This window comes from Vicugna pacos, chromosome 3 (assembly GCF_048564905.1).
Source record: "Vicugna pacos chromosome 3, VicPac4, whole genome shotgun sequence".
Classification (NCBI taxonomy): Eukaryota; Metazoa; Chordata; class Mammalia; order Artiodactyla; family Camelidae; genus Vicugna; species Vicugna pacos.
The window spans coordinates 109,422,760-109,438,461 of NC_132989.1; the positions used below are offsets into that span (position 1 = coordinate 109,422,760).

The following is a 15,702-nucleotide window of genomic DNA, read 5'->3' on the forward strand; positions in this document are numbered from 1 at the left end:
CCTATCTCTTAGTAAACCTGAAACTGGTTTAAGGAATTAATGTAGTTAACAATGCTTTTTGTTTCCTAGAAAATAAAGCAAGTAATCTTTGGGTAACTCCAACTCAAATTATGGCATATTTTGAATTAGTAGAGTTCAAATGACTTGTAATGTTAAAAAATATATATATAATGAAATATAAAAATAAAAAAATTTAAGATAGAAACATATTTTATATTTATCTTTACATATTTCCCTCCACCCCTGGATTCTATATAAGGTTCCTTCCAGTAACACAAATATGGCTTCTTTCAGTTCAGTAAATGCAAACAGGTTACCGTAGCTAATCTTTAGTTTTTTTACTTTGGATGAGTGATTATACACTGAATATTAATGATTAATTCTGCTAGTTATTTAGTGAAATCAGCCATAATTTGATTTATTTTCAACAAAAAAATACAGACACAGGAGCAGAGAGTCCCCCAGTTACCCTCCCCCAACCTCCTTGGCAGATGCAGACCTCCCTTGCCCCTCACGTTCCAAAAGATGACTGGCCAAAGAGAAATCATTCATTTCATTCAATACTCACATGCTGTGGCAATTAGTTTTCAAATATATTTTTGATGAACACAAGTAGGACATCTGGAATGAGGCAGGGATGATTAGGTTTAGGGAAAGAAGACCAATAAATGGAAATTTCAGAAATCTGAAGCAGCAAATATTCCAAGAATAAGTGGTTCTGTCTTTAAAATAAAATTGCTTTTTGAAATAAGAAAATGCTTATTGAGTTCTGCTACAGTATAAGTAGATTTTTTTCATGATGATTCCTGGACAAAAGCTATAAGTGAAATCTTCAGCACTTTTGGAAAAGGCCATGCAGATGGCTATTGTTTTTAAGTTTATTATATTGCTATTAATTTGCTGACTGTATCTAAAAGACTTTAAAATGCTCAAAAAATATGTACGCAAATTAATTTTGTGTGTATTATGATTAAAATACTCAAAATCATTTTAATCCACATAAAATTTTATCTAAGTGATACAAAGGACGTTTTAAATGGGCCATGAATAATATTCTTTAGAACTCAGAATGGCAGAAAACCAACAATTAGAAACCACAGTTTCTACAAAGGCACTCATCGTGACGGATGAGAATAACTGTTTCCAAACCACTCTTTTGCATTTTTGATGGCCTGGCTTTTCCCCTCTGCTCTAGACGCAGTAACATGTCCCACCATCCGTGTGTACGCTGCCAACTGCATTGACAGTTCTGAGTAAGTAAAGATTTTACCTCCTCACTCAGAGAAACACAGGAAGTCCATTGAAAGTAACCTCTCGCAGGGAACTGCTACCACCTATGCTGAGTTGGCAGCAACGTGCTTTGGAGCTTGAGAAGAGGGGCTCTGTGATTATTAAGACATCATCCTCAGTGAGTTCATCCCTTCGTTTGTAACTTAAGGCACGATCAACTTGTATTTCTGGCTAAAATCCAGCTTTGGAAGTATGGCTTTCTGAAGCCATTTCAACTGTGTTAAGATTGCTGACCAGCACGCCTGCCTCTGGGCATACATTCTGTGGAAGCAGATGGAGGTTCGGGTCCACTACTAACTACAACTCGTAGGAGGGAAGTAAAGAACTGAGATGCTCGGTAGGATGAGAAAAATGAACCACTGGAAGAGAGGAATGATAAAAGTGAGAAAGAGAGGTGATTCAGGAAGCAGTGCCCCTGAGAAGGCACCACCGATGAAGACCTGGTTTTAACAAAGAAGAGGTTGCTTCTCAGGAGAAGAGATTAGGTCAGTGGCTCTCAGCCCAGATTCTTAACTAGTCAGTCTAGACTGGGTATACAGAAAGGCCCTCCAGGGGATTTTAATGTGCATCCAGGGCTGAGAAGTACTGAAAATTGAAGAAAAAGAAAGGCCAAAAGACAGAGAGGTGTTGCAAAGCAGGGTAGTTGAGACAGAAAGGGTGGAGTCTATTTTCTCAGTAAAGTGAGACATGGAGTTACCTCTTGATACAGGAACTGAGTTGGAGGTTTGAAGAGAAGGGTGGTTATGTGAAGGGGTAAAAATGCAACAGGAGTTTAACCAGAAATATCTTTTGAATGACCTAAAATATATTACAGTGGTGTGAAAGTTATATAATAACCCCTTATTGTTAAGAAAGGATAACTAAATTTGCTAAGCATCTTAGATACTCATAAATTCACTTTATACCAAGGATTTCATCATATTAGTCAGGTATAAAATCTGGGAAAATATTTAAGTTATATGTTGACTGCATTTGCAATTTTGACTAATCTTGGATAAAATTATAGTCAGAATATTTTTATGCAAGTTAATTTTGTTTGGTTAGTTGCTTGTGTGCATGTAGGGGAGTGAGCTGTGTGACCCACATTTCTCCAACATGGCCTTAGAGAAGGTAGCTACTGTTGTTCAAGAATAAGTGTAATAATGGTACTTCTTACACAGTTGAACACAATGCTGATATAAGAATAAAGTTATTCAACCTTGAAATTCACTTTTTTGTTTTAACCAGAATAGAGGTTTGTACACTATATGTAGCCCATTTCCTTAAAAGGGAAATCCTCATGTGTCTCCTTGGAGCCAAACATTCTATGTACCAAGCATTTAAATTCTTACTCCACTTCTTTTCCACTCTTCAGAACTGTGCCCTGTGTATTGTGGTTAAGTCTGACAATCTCCTAACAAAGAAGCTTTGAACACAGCACTGCTGACCATTTCAAGCTAACTGAATGTGACTCCCATCATTGTAAATCGGGCTCTTCTGCCTTCCAATTATTTAACTACAAATAAGAAAAAGACAGGAAGACTATATGAAATATTTTATCTGTATATGACTAATTGATGAATCTCAAATATAAACAGTTTTTGGAGGGAAGATTCAAGAACTACATTATTTTATATACTCAAGGTTGATGCGCAGGTGCATTTAATTTTACATTAGCAGGGGAGCCACACTGTAAAGGGAAAATGGTACCAGGTCTTGAGGTACAAGGTTGGCTTTTGCCCCTAGTTCCACTACTCCCTGCTAAGTGTGACTTTAAGCAAGTCCCTGAGAACTTTCATGTTTGTTTCTTTATATGCAAAATGGAAACAAAAACTTCCTCCCTCACTAGGCTGTTAATAGGATGAAGGAAATAATGTCTGTGAACTATATTTTAATGTGAATAATCTTCAACTGAATCCTCTATTTTGGGAAATGTGTTACATTTGCATACTGAGCTTCTGGAGAACACAGCACAATAATATACAGGGAGATTAGGAAGCAGAAATTAAGATACATGTGTAAATAGAGTGCCATAGGCACACAAGGGTTAAACATCAAACCTCCAAATTGGTGGCTTACGTATTTTACTTAAGTCCTATAGTGATCATCTTCATAAATTTCAGCATTATACATAACACTGTATAATGTTATGTATAAAATAGGAGTAGTTAAAATAGAACTTATGAATACACTCCTGAACTTAGAAAAGAGCTACCCCACTTATAGTTCTTTTCTTTCTCTTGTGCTGATGTTGGTGCCATGAAGTTATAAGAAACATATGAGGGAAATTATACTAAAAAATGTGAGAACTTTTTCCTGCCTCACCATCACGTATGTTGAGCCCCAGACACAATTATCCTTTGAGAATGCATTACAGATGCTGCACTTAGCAAATGGGTGCAAGATGTTTGTTCAGATATAAACTTGCAGGCCAACGCTAGGGGAAGCTGGCAAAAGCTTTTAACAGGGGATGTTTCTTGTAGGTTGCCAACCCAGATCACTTTTTTTTCTCCTGAGAGTTTTGGCAGCTGTCTTCTTCTTCGGCTTGCCCTTCTAATTGGTTGTTTCCATGGCAACAAGAATTTTCAACCATAGTCTTCTTTATTAACTAGCTATAAAATGGGGTGTGCCCTAAGCAAAAGGTGACTTGAGGGGTAACAGCAATTAGGATAAAACCTACTACACTTTTCTGTATGATGCTAATTTTGAGTAGTACACTCAAAACTTATTAACCCAAGTGTTGACAGGTATCTACCCTGGCTTCTTCCTGTAACGTTTCACGTAACAAAGGGCTCTGGAATTAGATTTATTTATTCATTTATCACCCCTGTTCTCCTTCTCCTTCTTCTTCTTCTTAATATCATTAAATACAAGGACAAAAACCAGTGGCTCACACTTTGCATTAAGGAAACTCAAAATATGTTGTAGGTGTCTATTTTTAATCCTGAGAAATGATAAAAGCAGAAATCTGTTTTAAGCTTTACTAAGTTAAAAACCAAGCAGTTTCAGGTGGAAAGTTACATAATGAGAGTATTGTTGTACCTGCCTTTTGAGAATCTCTGGTATGTCCAAGTGAACATCGATGATGAATGGAGTGTGGAAGAACAAAAAGGATGTTTTGATAACACAATTGCAATTGGGCTGCTTTGGCTTTATCACCATATTTAAGACTGCTATTGTTGTTCTTAATTATCACAAAGTGTGTGCAACAGACATGCCTGGCCCAATTTCCAGTCTGCATCTTGCTGAAGTTCTGAATTAGCTGAAACAAATGTGTGAGCACTGCTTATGTGAAATCCATAGAGTTCCCTACAGAATAACATGACTCACAGACAATCAGCGCCCAAAATCTATTCCTGATTCCCATTCCATCCCATCCTTAAAGAATGGAGGTTTGAAAGATGAGGAGCCAGTGCATAAATGAATATCACAGATAAGGTAAAGGATCAAAAATATAGCTTGTGTTTGATGGGGTAGGGGTGAGGAGTGGGAGAAATTCATGGAATGGCACAGTCACCACCGTGGTGTGTGATAATGAGTGGGAGAAATGCAGTGTACATTTCAGAAACATGCTGGAGCTGTCAAAGTACATGATACAAGAAATACACTTTATAAATTACACAAGGAAGTATTTTCCATTGAATTACAAACAAAATATTTTAAAAAACATTCTTGTGCAATTCAACTAATAATTACTACATTTTTACTATCTTTTTTTGGCCAAAGGTTGACGTGTACACCCTTTACATTGTTCTATGCGCAACTGTCCTATTTCTCTTTAGTTATTCGATTTTTATGTAATGGTTAACTGTGTTATCTTTTCTGTAGTTGAAAACTATCTCAGAAAATGCTTCTCTGATTTTCCACTTGGCAACCTGTCAAGGGGTCTGCATGTCCAACAGCATCTGTCCACATTATAGTCTCTCTCTAAGCTCCCTCCATAACCTTAACTACTTCTTTCCTCACCAATTCAGAATTTCTTGGAGAAATAGAGAAACTGGACAGGAGTCCCTCATGTCCCAGAGGTCAAGAGAAAGAACTGAGCCTTAGCTGGAGGGTGGTTCAGGACCATGGACAACAACCACAGCGTCACCTGCCACCACCTCCAAACTCAATAGCCAGGATCAGAGAAGGCAAGGAAAAACTCTTGCTCAAGTTACTTGCTCAGGGCTTACTGTTAAATTTCTATGTTTTTAATTTTTAGGCTGTCAAAATTCCTACCATGACCAGGTTAATACAGTTTCATTAAAGTGCCATCCTGCTAGAAAAAGCTGGCAAAACATCAGAACACAGAAATCTGGACTTGCATTATGGTGGGGGCATGCCAAGCTCAGGGGTCAAATTTACAAAGGTGAGAACATATTCTTAAGTCCCGGACCACGCCAGATGAACTGGGAAAGAGAAACTCACAGGGGAACACTAAAATCTGAAATGAAAAACCACTTCTAGGTCAGAATAAGTGGTGTGATGAATAATGGTCTCCATAGAGAAGTCCCTGTGTCCTAATCCCTAGAAAATGGTCAATCAAACGTGCAGATTAAATTGCGGATACTGAGATGAGGACGCTATCCTGGATTATCTGGGTGGGCTCAATAAAACCACAGCAGTCCTTGTAAGAGGGAAGCAAGGGGGTCAGAGTTAGTGGCAGGAGACGTGAAGAGAGATTAAGGAAGGGGCCATAAGTCAAGGAATGCAGGTGGTATCTAGAAGTTGAAAAAAAAAATCAAGGAAACAGAGTCTCCCCTCCAAGCCTCAGGAGGAACGCAACCCTGCCAGCATCTTGAGTTAGAGTTCTGACCTCCAGATCTGGAAGACAGTAAACTTGCATTTCTCAAAGCCGTTATGTTTGTAGCAATTTGCTACAGCAGCAATGAAAACCTAATACAAAATACACAAGAAGGACCCACGTGCAAAGAGAAAGAAAGGGAATCAAGCAACATGGGAATATTTGAATGAATGGTAGGGCTTCTGTATCTCTGCTTTCTTCTGTCCATTTCCTTAAAATGACTGTGACATCCACTACTCACTCCCTTTTTCTAAGTAGAATAGAGTTTAGAGAATCTTATAAACCACACGCTTCATTTTCTGCCCCCACTCTGCTGTATAATAAGCACTGGCAATCAGGATGGAACTCAGCACACTGCACTCTAGACCACGGGCAATTTCTTTCATTATTTAAAAATTCTCCAACGTTTGGGGGAAAAATGTGCTTAAAGTAAAATATTTAAATTGGGGCCCAATTCAATAAGGTTGGGTGGGGCTAAGTGAGTGCAGCGCAAATATATAAACATTCTTCATTAATCTGGCCTTTCTATTCTGTTTATGTTAGGTATTTTAGACCTTGGAAAAAGAGGATCACACAGTTTTCATAGCTCCTAGTCACTACCGAGGTCTTCAGAGAATTGAAGAGGTGCTAAAAGACTACATGTCAAGTTAGAGGTGGAAAGAACCAATGTGGAAATAAGAAGAGGAATAATGAAGGCTATTTTGGGTGGGAAGGGAGTGGTGAACAGAACACTGGTGGGAACTTGCTCTTTCTTCCACTAATCCCAAACATTTACTGAGTCTGGCTAGGCCCTGTGCTATAGTCTATGCCAATATTTTAAAAATTCATGCAGTCACATCATGAAGAGGGTATTATTCTCATTTTAATAGACTTAGAGGTCTGAGTAACTGGTCCAAGTTGACATAGTTTGAGTGGCTGAGGCAGGGGATCGAGTTTTAAAATACCCAAAGCCATGCTTTTTCAATCATGCCTTTCAGTGATGAGAGTATGTAAAGCTTTTTTGTTTAACTAGCTGTCTTTAGTTTCTTTGTCTTCCATGCTCTGGAAAGACAGGGCTTTGTTTGTTCCCTTGCCAAGGGAACATAATTTTCATTGAAGTTGAAGAATGATTCAGAAGCCTTACAAGCCACCAGCCCCCTTTCTCATTGACACACCAAATACTCTACAGCTCAGCTTCCAGCAGTATGAAGGATGCTACCACCTGTAAACCTGTGTACATAACACCTCCTTCAGGTTTAACTATCTTGCACCATTAAGTGGAACAGAAGAGGAAGTGGAAGCTGCTAGAAAAATAGAAGTACAGAATATGTGTGCTAATATTACTCCTGTAATTTTCATGCATAATTTATCAGTTTATGAGACTTTTAGTTCATTCATGGAGAATTTCTTTTTTTAATTAGTTCATCCCTTGACCATCTTCTATTAGACAAAGTAACTGTGGTTTTGGAGCCAAGAAGGGCCTGGCTGGGAGGGACAGCAAATATTTTTGAACAATAAGACCCTAGACCCATCCTCAGTACTGACTTAACATCACTATAGCAATCAGCCTCTTAGAAACAGAGCTGGCTTGTTATCCAGATCTCCTAACTCCCAGTCAGAGCTTCTCCCATTTATAGCAGGTCTGATATTTGCCCTCCTCCCAAACTTCAATATGAACACCACGGTATTGATGGTCACCTCTCAGATTTCCTGTACATATCTTCAGCATAGCACAGATGCAGTAAGTACGTACCCAATAAAGTAACATACACAAGAGGATATGCTGGACATTAATTTTCTGGTTAAAAAGAAAATGAACTAAAGTCCAATGAAAAATGTTGAGAACTGTGTTCCTCCACTGCTTTGGAGTCATTTGATCCCCATTTCAGGGCAGGAGAGGCTACATTTATCAGCACAGTGAAGAGTGAAAGTATCAATAAGATGTATTGCTTAGGGAAAAGCTCACAGCAATTAAGAAGTGAAAGCAAATGTCATGCATTAGAGCAGACAAGGTGCCAAGAAGCCGGTATCCCTCTCAGGTCTACGGATGACCCATGATGTGACTTTGGACGAATAACACAGCTTTTGTTGCAGAGAAGACTTAACTATAAATTACAGGGAAGACAGCTAGTTCTTACTGTCCCACAGGAGTGTGGGATGTTAAAACTGAATCAGAGAAGGGGAAATTCCTTTGTAAGCCTTACTTGCTTTTGCTGAGCTATATAGAAAGCCAGGCTTTAAGGAAATCTGAAGTCTTGTCTTGATATAACCCCTACTACTTGTGTATCTCTGGGCAAGTTGCATAATCTAGAATTTTCACCATCACACAGTGTGTACAAATAACTGTGTAGAGGCAGTGTGGTGTGGTGGAAAAGGAAGGAGGCTTAGAGCCAGGCACACTTGGATTCCAATTACCTCCAAAAGCTTCAGTTTCCCAATCTGTATAACGGGTAGGATGATAATAATACCCATATCAAAGGGATGTTTATATGGATGAAAAGAAATCATTCACATAAAACTTTTGGATAAATTACACATTTTCAATTTCAAATAACAAAAACCACAATATTGGCTTAACTTGATAAGAGCTCATTTTTTTCTCTTATCAGAAAGTCTAGAGGTGGGTAGCTGCTGGTTGGTTTATCACCTTGGCACTGACACCTCTGTAGTTTTCTTGGGCTCTGCCTTTCAGTTACAAATCGGCTGCCAGAATTCCATACATCATAGCTGTATTCAAGGTAGGCAAAAGTGGGGAGGAAAGGGAGGAATCAGGTGTGTTTGTTCCTTTTGTAAGGAAAGCAAAGTTTTCCTCGAACTATTTCTTGCATCCTCTCATTTTATCTTATTGCCCAGAACTGCCTCACGTGGCCACCCCAGCTGCAAGGGAGATTGGGAGATCAGAGACGAGGCTGATATGTCACCCAGGTGGGGCACACGTGGCCCTGAGTAAAGTCAGGGTTTGGGTGGCAAGAAAGAATAGGTGAGGGAATTCTGGGAAGCAACTAAGTTGGCAATAAACTAACACTCAGTTAACTACTTGTTAACTGCTGCTTTTTTCCTTCCTTCACCAAAAAACTGAATAAATCCATCCAGGTTTAACAGTGTGTGATTCCATATGGATTATTAAGTTACAACCAGAGATCGATACTATAGTAAAAATTCTCTGAACTGGTTTATTTGGAGACGAACAGGACAGTGAGAAATCTGATTCATGAAATATTCTTAACTCTTCCTTCTGAGATTTACCAAAATAGTTGCAAAAATAGCACCACGGGGTCTCATACACCCTTTGCTGCCCTTCTCCAAATGTTAACATGTTATACGACCATAGCATGATGATCAAACCCGGGAAAACAACATTGAGACAGTGTTATTCACTAACCTGCGAGCCTTTATTCAAACTTCGTCAGTTGCCCTACTAATGTTCTTTCCTTGTCCAGGATCCAGTCCAGGATCCCAGTATATTTATTTGTCATGACTCCTTAACCTCCTCCAATCCGGATGCGGGATATTTTCAAAACTAGAGATTTTTACTATTTTGGTGTAGAGCCACTTGTTTTGAAATCTTTTGAATGTGTCACATCAAATTTAAAAGTTACATTACCGTTTGGTACATGGAGGATTCAAAAGTTGATTTGCTATTGTTGATTTGCTTAACATTCTTTCACATCGAAGATACGTGTACATTTCAGAACAAAAAGTATAGATGATCGAGCTACAGACGAGTACAGTATGGATTAATGAGGGATTTCTGCATCGCGTCTGGGTGATGCCAAATTTCTCCTTTGGAGCGTTCTCTTGCCCATGACATGAACATTCATCATACCTATACTGGGTCGACTTTGAAGGTTCCAGATGGATATGTTAAAGATACATGCTCAAATAGTGATAATTAGCTAAATAAGGACAGTATCATTTCTTAGAGAATTCCAACACAGAGTGCTGGGCAGTCCCTGGAAGTTCAGTCTTCCCGCATTCCCCGGTGAGGAGGCAGCTGGCGACAGAGTGAGTGGCATGCCAGAGGCCATGTGGCAAGACAGCAGACAGCGTGGCCATAGCTCCCCATGCAGCCGCCTCAGCCCTATGCCCTGCTGCCTGCGTGGTCGTGGAGTTAAAATGACTGATGATCTTGGCAAACGGACTTAGATATTATGCCAATATTTTGGATCAATACCTGGGAGCATTTCCCTAAACAATGCATCTTGACTCTGCTCTTTTGATAAATTGAGCCGTGCCTGCCCCGAGATAGGGGTCGAATGAATCAAAATGTCCACGTTTCTGGGCTTTGATGTACGTTTACATTTCTATATTTAGCCCATACCAACATCCCCCAGTTGATGTCTTGTGCACGGCTGTAACTACAGCGCGCAGGGATGCAGTGTGGCGTGGACCTTTGCCTGGCTCAGCGCGAATGGAGAAACTCAACATATCTGTACTGTCACGACTGAGCGCACAATCTCAGAAGAGCACAGTTTGCTATTGTTCAAAATTCTAAATGTAGGTGGTCTTTGCTCTTCACTGGAGTTCTACACTACATTTCTATTCTGGGGATTAAGAATGAGCAAATCTGTGACAATGTTCCTCTTTAAGCAACTGATGTGTACTTACTTTTAGAGTTCACACTACCCTTAGAATAGAAGGGTATTAAAGCACATGAAGAAAGGATAAAGAAAGGATAACAATAGTTTAAATACAGGTATTCCCTCTACACCAGTGGAAAAACAAAAACCACCACCAGAGTTCTGGTTCTGATACGGGGTAAACCGCGTACTTGTTAACCAAAGCCACGCGACCTAGTGTGTCTTTAGATATTATTATTATGAAGTTGAAGAGGTCAAAAGAGGACAGTCACTCTTGAGGCAAACAGGACAGCAAGTAGTGAAACACACATGAATGTGACAAAGTTTCTTGCCATAAGTACATGCATTATTACTTTCTTAGATTAAAACATAGTCACTTTATGAACAATCATACAGTGTATTTAAATATAATCTGTGTGTATGCTTCCTTAGTGGCATCAGCTTTCGTCTTCAAATATTTACCTTTTGTGCTGCCTAATGCTGGAGTCTCATCATTATACATATAACTAATAGAATAATGTTGAAAATAACAATGAATTAGCAATGGCAAGCAGTAAGGAACGAAAATGAGCCTCCAAGAAATTGCTTCCTTTTTTTTTAATTATAAGGAGCCTTCTGCAAACTTTTCTTTATATATATGCTTGCTGATTTTGGTGTCCCAGTTTTTCCTTATCCTTAGAGTAGCTCTATACGTTCACAACTGATGTGCTAAACATACACCGTGATTCTGAGGCTTAGAAGAAAAGCTCCACAGATCCAAGCCCTCCGCAAACTGGAGGGGCTGTGATTCCTGGAGGCAGACGCAAATCCCACATTAGCCAGTCTGAGCCCAGTCTTAGTTTTGGTTCTGCGATGTGCTATGTGATGTTATCCTTAGAGTCAAAAAGTGTTTAATTGTTTCACAACAATTCAAGACACTCTTTTGAATGAGAACTACGGATCTGTACAATGGAATTGTTTATCACTGGTGTGAGAGGGAAAAGCGAGGCTGCTGAGAGGAAAACTGTCCTCTTTTCAGATAGCCCTGTCTGTCACGTCACGGTAGGATGTAGTGGGTGCTTACAGCACAGTGAATTTCCTCATTTAGTGTCTAACAAATAGAAAACTACAAGTTCCTTCCCTACCATTCACTTGGTTTGATGAAGGTGGAGAAAACACAAAACTTAAGTACAAGACAGTGTAAGCTGATAGAAAAATACTAATCCCTTTCTCTATTTGGAAAGAACAAATATATTACATGGAGAGCCAACTTTAAAATGGGAATGATTCTATTTCAAAATAATCATGGATGTGTACGTAAGAATGAAAGTGGAGACTTGAAAGTAGACTTTTAAAGAGTAGGTTCCTGAAGGTTCCTTATCTTTGTCCCTTCACCCTGTGATGATGGAGACAAGATAAAGGCAGTGTCAGCAAGCCAGTTCTGCAGAGTTACTTGCACTGTAACGTTTACAGAATGCCTCCGTTAGACAAGACTCCTGTGCAAAGGATTGAAAATGAGACATAGTCCAATTCTCAATTGTCTTAGTGAGCAGTGAGGGAGACAGACACATCAAGACTATTACAGGTCAATGGAGAAGGTGCAGACATGCTGAAGACTGTGCCTGGAATTTTCACCATGAGTTGCTTCTGCCATGACCAGGTTTGCCGCAGGTATTTTTGCTGCAAACCTTTTGCCACATAACTACTTGGCTGTAAGGCAATTTCGCTGTGAAAAATAAAATAACCGATTGAAAATTTTTGGTTTGACAGTTTGGTTTCAACTGGTTGAAAATGCATTAGCACTTTTTCCAGTTGGCAGCATTATTGATGATGGCTTTACCGAGCCAACAGATGATGACGATTTGCCCAAGAGTGGTTTCTTTGAAACACACCACGTTGGAGAAGAAAGAGGCCAAGGGCCTCGAAGGTGCAGAGTTGAACCCACATCTCCCAAGGAACTTTGCAACATCTACCAATGGTTATGTGATACAAACAGCAGTGCAGACGCTTTCATAAAGCTCAGTTACAAACATGCATCCTAGTGTTTGGAAACCAATAAAAAGTATGATGCTAAGTGAGGAGACAAATTAACAAGCAAAAACAAAAAAGTATCAAATACAACGAGTGAAATATGTGGAAGACAAATGCTTGGGTAAAATCCACAAAACAAAATCAGTTACTTGTGCCACGAACCTACACACATTTCACATGTATTCAAATATTTTATATTTCACAATAGAGTCTTTTAAATTTTGATATTTCTCCTGCTTCACTATGTCCTTTTTAATGTCCCTCTTGTGTTTCTCATTAGTTTGTCCTCTATGGCAAAACTGCCTTATGGCCAAATAGTTACGTGGCAAAAAATGTATGCAGCAAAGATGCCACAGCAAAGATATTTCCTTGAAAGCATTTAGGACAGCCTGAGGCTCAGTTGGCAACACGGGTATCCTCTGCTTTTCAAAAGTTCACTTTACACCACTTCACTTTTACCAAAGACCTACTTTATACCTGTTTTCCACAACCAAAGAAGTCCTAAGAGGATTTTTACCTTTATCAATGAAGGTAATTGTTTCTTCTTCACTTTACGCCATTTTGACTTACAAAAAGTTTCATGGGAACACGCTACTTTCGCATAGCGGGGAAAACCGGTTCAGGGGAGTGAAACCTAACTCTGCCACTGAGTTCTGGAGAAGGGAGACGTCACAGAAAGATGGGAGGTGGCTATAAGGCATCCAGACCTGGGACCGGGAGGATTATCTGCAAAGGGGACAGGAGGAGCAAGGAAGGAGGCAAGAAACACTACAGGCATGTGCAGAGAATGACAGGGAATTGAATGATGCTAGGATATACACAAAGGAAGTGGAGACGCAGGTTCAGGTCCCAATACGTGGGCCCTGAAGACCATGTTAGGGAACCTTGACTTACCCCTAGCCAAAATGGTGAGTCACTGCACATTTTAAGCCTGGTCATGTGAGAGAGCCTGGGCCAGGAAAATAGTAATTAGAAAGGCTCACAGGGGACAGGTTTAAGAACTATTAGGAGTAGGGGCTCAGAAATGAGTTCAGTTTTACAGCATCAGTTTGAAGTACTTGTAGGTGATCCAGGCCGAGATCCTAGCTTGTGGGTGGATGTACAGGTCTAAAACTCAGGAAGGAGTCAGCAACTATGTAGCAACTGGCACATAATTGGGTCTCCATTTCAGTATCCTCAGCACATCCGAACAAAAAAACAAAACAACAAAAAAATAAACAAAAAAACCCTTCTTCTATCTTACAATTTCTTTTTTTTTTCTTTGAAAGGCCCTTGTAGATGTGCATTGTGGCTTTAGGCTGTAAATTTGGAGGACTATTCTAAAGAGTGGGAACATTTAGAGATCCTGGTGTCACAACAAAATGGCTGCTCATGATCCCTTGTGATGCTTACTGGGTCATTTGTTGCTATGTGTTTGTTTGCTACAGTACAGAAGTCTGTGCATGATACAGTCTTTTTTGTGTGTCAGACATAAGGGTATGGTTACAGCAACTATGCTGGAAACTGAGGCCACCTTGGTCATGGCCGTAGGAGTGTGTTACATTTTTGAACGTCATGCATGATAAATGTCAGTGGTGAGACCATAAAAGAAAAGTTGAGAACAATTGTTTTGGGGCAGCAAATTATAGCTCTAAGCCAAATCTTGCCCATTACCTATTTTTGTACAGCCCAATTTTGTGCCAAGAATGGTCTTTAAGGATGAGCATTTGCAAAGTTTGGTGATAGCAAAACAGCACCTTTGAGCCCCAATTTAAGGGAACATTATATTCCTGCCAAAAGAATTCCATTAGTAGATACGTATTTTTTTAAAATCCCATTTAATTACATTATTATATTTTTAATTTTGTCATCAAAAATTTTGTAGAAATTTGTCTTATCTCTTGTGATGTAACTATCTACACAATATTCTTACTCTGCTCTCTTGGCACCAGGAGCTTGAAATATTTACTATTTCATCCCTTAGAGAAAAAGTTTGCCAACTTCTGCTCTAGATTACAGTGATGCAACAAAGCATACAGAACACTTACACTGTGTCTAGCATCCCGCTAAGATTAATATTCTCAGTCTCTCATTCAATACTCAAGGAAATTGGTTGGGTGAATGTGACAGTTAATCCTATCTCACAGAGGAAACCAAAATGTAGAGATATTAAATAACTTCTCCAAACCCACACACTTATAAGGGAGAGACTAGGGCTTGAATCCAGTTGGTCTGCATTGAAAATTCACTTTGGTATTCATAACTCAGCCCCCTGTGAGCCTGAGGTGCCTGATCCCATCTCTCCTCACCACACAGGCACAATCTGTGGCTTCTGTAGGCCTCTCTACTGTCTCTTTCCTCTTCCTTTCTTACTTCTTCTACACCTTAATATCTGCTAATATTGTTCACCTATACTATGCCTATCCCTTAGCCAATGGGGGCCATTCAATCTTAGGGATGAGAAAATTATGAAAAAACAGATCTCTCTATACTTGTATTTTCATTTACTCTAGTTGATTTGTATAAGCAGAATCTTGTGGTCAAAGTGAGTTCCTGAGCCCACGTCACATTGCCATGCTTCTGATCTGCGCAATGTGACATATAATATCACTTTCCATGTCTATTAAACACCTTGCAACAAAACATTCATACTTAGTCTTTGGTTTAAAGTTGTTATTAGCGAGGATAAACTGAACACCATGTGTTTTCAACTCAAAAGTGACGTCTAACACCTTCCCTAGAACAGAAATGTATGGAAGCCAAGTTGCAATAACATGTCGATGCAGGGGAAAGAAAATCACTCCATGTAACCTACGTGGTAGTAAGAGACAGTTACCATGATTTTCCTTTCAGCCAAGGAATTCTCTTGGTACTAAACAGAAATGTCATTAGATGTAATCCCGGAACAAAACTTCAGTGACTAGAATTCACCAAAATTTTTGCAGATGCTAATATACTTTGTTTCAAAATATATGCCCAAACTTATAAACTTTTGTTCTCATATTAGAAAATCCTCACACATTTACTGATGTGGCACAGGGATGCTAAGTACCTGTAGCTAAGCACAGTCCACAGGTAGCAAGAGGGAAGGCTCGGATT

General features: G+C 39.4%; 1 protein-coding gene and 1 long non-coding RNA gene across 4 annotated transcripts in view; both read right to left on the reverse strand.

The window, feature by feature from the left end:
• FBXL7 (F-box and leucine rich repeat protein 7) overlaps positions 1-15,702 on the reverse strand; it is a 414,211-nt gene that overhangs the window by 134,358 nt on the left and 264,151 nt on the right. The gene's annotated exons all lie outside the window — the stretch shown is intronic.
• The window catches only part of LOC140695719 (uncharacterized), a 38,367-nt gene that overhangs the window by 21,866 nt on the left and 799 nt on the right, over positions 1-15,702 (reverse strand). The window lies entirely within an intron of this gene.